Genomic DNA, 3,262 nt, shown 5'->3' on the forward strand with positions numbered 1-3,262 from the left:
ATCCTTGCTTGGTCTTATTCTTGAAAATAAAAATTTTAATCAGATGCTCCCCGGCGGGACCAGCCTCCCCAAAATGTCCTGCTTGTGTCCTCTTGGGTAGAATATGCTTTGAGAGAGATTCTTGAGTTCCCTGATAAGGCAGGACACCTGTCCGGACTCGGTACGATTCTGCCCTCTGCCATCTCTCAAGTCCCTCAGTTTAAAGGGGCACATGGTCTTGGGCAGCGGAGACCCTGCCGTTGAGGGCCGCGGTGTGAAGAGCGAGAGGCTTACGCATATGCTGGAGCGCAGCATGAGGGCGTAAGCCGCTGAGCCCCTTACCTACATCTGAGAATATCATTGCTAGGAAGAATTCTGGGTACAATAATAAACACACTGTATGTGATTATGGCTCAAATCTTAAGAACTCATCTGATAAATGCTGCAATTACTCCTAATCGAATAAAAATGCTTCCTTATCTTGGAGTCTTTAGAAATAGGATGATGTCAACTCATAAATCAAAAAAGATGATGGAATATTGTAGGCTGCTGAATCTGGATGATGGATGCTCTGCAGATGATGTCAGGGAATCTTTTCGTAAGCTTGCCAAGCAATACCATCCAGACGGGGGTTCTCCTACTGTTGATTCTGCAACATTTATGAAGATCAAAGAAGCTTATAGGAAGGTGCTTTCCCATGTGATAGAACAAACAAATGCCAGACAGAATAAAATGGAAGAAGAATAAGAAAAATTCAAATATAAAACACCCCAACACCGACATTATTTAAGTTTTGAAGGTATTGGTTTTGGAACTCCAAGTTAATGAGAGAAGCAATATAGGCAATTTAGAGCAGGTTATGCAACTGAGCAAGTGATGGAATATCAAAAGCAGAAACTACATGGCCAGTATTTTCCTAATGGTTTAACTATTAAAGATGTGAAACAGAGTAAAGAACAAAAGATAACCCAAGCAATAGAGCATTTAGTGGAAGATTTCATTAAGGAGTCGATGGCAAAAGGAGACTTTGATCATCTTAGTGGGAAAGGAGGGCCTCTCTAAAAGTTTTCGGCTTGTTCATATATTGATCCCATGACTCACAACCTGAAGAATACTGAGAGACAATGGATACCAACCAGAATGGATGCTAATGCAAAAGGAAGTACGGAAATAAAGGACACTACTGATCAATTCAGAGAGGCGATTGTACTGTCCAGGAAATAAACTTGGGAACCCCATGACACCAACTCAACAGAAATAGTGGAACCAAGCTTGTGAGCAGTTTCAAGAAACATCAGGAAACTAAACAAGCAAGTTAACGATTTTAATTTAATTGTTCCCCTCCTAACCAGGCAGAAACTTCATTTTGATGCACAAAACGAAATTGCCAGAGTCCAGGAAATGTATAAGACCTTTATAAAAACAAAAGAAATCACAGATAAAAACCCAAATAACATTTATCAGGGAGAAGGGGGAAAAACACCTGGAATCAAGACAAGTTTTTTAAACTGGATGAACATGTGGAAATTTACTAAAATCTGACCATTTCAGTATCCACAGTACTGTTCCAAATCATTTTTAGTTGTACTGACATCACACATAGAGGCTGAGATTTATGGCTATAACACAGGGGTTTGAGGACTGTGTGTCTCAGTACTGTTTACAAAACTAATCACACCTACCGTCATGTGAGGGAAAAGGTTATAAGAAACTGCATCACAGAAATGTCCTACCAGCATTGCTCTGGGAATACAGCAAGAGAAGAACTCCTGAGAAAACTATTCAATCCAGTTCAGAGTTTAACTGTCAGTCATTGTATACAAAGACTTAGGACAGGTACTCAGACTGGGAATCATAAAGGTTATTTCAAATGTCTTAGTGCAGTTTTAAACTCTAATAACTTACTGGTAAAAATAGTTGTTGCATGATACGAAGCGAAATAAGTAAATCAGAAAAAAACAGGAACTGCATTATTTCATACGTAGGTGGGACATAAAAGTGAAACTAAGAGACATTGATAAGAGTGTGGTGGTTACGGGGGTGGGGGAAGGAGAGGGAAAGGGGGAGGGGGTGGGGCACAAAGAAAACTAGATAGAATGTGACAGAGGACAATCTGACTTTGGGTGATGGGTATGAAACATAATTGAACGACAAGATAACCTGGACTTGTTATCTTTGAATATATGTATACTGATTTATTGATGTCTCCCCATTAAAAAAATAAAATTATATAAAAAAAAATAGTTGTTGCATGCTATCTTCAAACACAGGCACTTCAACAACAGCAACAACAATGAAAATATATATTAGCCAAAGTCATAAAACTAAACAAGTATAGAATGTAAGCAAGTAAGCCTCCAGATGATATGTGGTTTTTGCAAGTTTGCTCACTTGTACATCTGAAGTTATTAAAGTTCAAAACTGTTCTGAGACCTTTGAGACATGATATGGGTGGAAATGTTAAGATCAGGAAATTAACCTATTGGAGTTAATGTACTCTTCTTTTTTTATAAAGGTTTTCTCTGTGGATAGTGAATTAAAAAAAAAACTAAAAAAAATTTTTTAATCAACTAGTATAACTCCAGAAAGAAAATTTTGTATAACATTAAATTTATAAATTAACTTTAAAAAGTTGTCAGCTGTATGATATTCAGTCTTTCTAGCCAAGAATATGGTGTGTTTTTCCATTGGCTCAAATCTAATTTTTTGCATTTTAGAGAGGTCTCATAGTTTTTCTCAGACAGATTTGAATATTTCTTGTTAAGTGTATGCTTAGATATCCTACTTCAATTCATTCCATTTTTGTACTATAAACAGGATCCTCCTCCTAATAGGTACTTATGTATAAATATTATTATTGATTTTATCTATTGATTATATAACTTACTACTTTATTACATGTGAGATGAAGTTGAGTTGGATTAGTATTCTTTTATAATAGCTGGGAGAGAGCCAGAGAAACACTGCTTTATTATGTTTGAGAATTGGCCTAGAGAAACATAGAATACCATGAACCAGAAGACTAAAACAAGCATCGTTAAGAAGGAATTGAAGCCCAATAAGAAAAGGAGATAATGAAAGAATACCTAAGAGGGTAAATTTTCTAGCATGATGGAAATGTTCCTTGTCTTGACAGATTTGTGTTATACAAGTGGCATGCATTTATCAAGATTGTGCACTGAAGGTTTTTACATGTCATGGTATGTAAATGTTACCTCAATAATCATAAAAAAAGGAATACCTGGGTACTTTTTTATTCTAAATAAATACCAACTGAAAAACA

At 36.5% G+C, this 3,262-nt stretch overlaps 1 pseudogene; it reads left to right on the forward strand.

The window, feature by feature from the left end:
• Positions 1-372: 372 nt before the first annotated feature.
• On the forward strand, positions 373-1,521 carry LOC136306852 (dnaJ homolog subfamily C member 28-like; annotated as a pseudogene).
• The last annotated feature ends 1,741 nt before the right edge of the window (positions 1,522-3,262 follow it).

Source organism: Saccopteryx bilineata, chromosome 5, assembly GCF_036850765.1.
Source record: "Saccopteryx bilineata isolate mSacBil1 chromosome 5, mSacBil1_pri_phased_curated, whole genome shotgun sequence".
In the NCBI taxonomy this organism is placed as follows: domain Eukaryota; kingdom Metazoa; phylum Chordata; class Mammalia; order Chiroptera; family Emballonuridae; genus Saccopteryx; species Saccopteryx bilineata.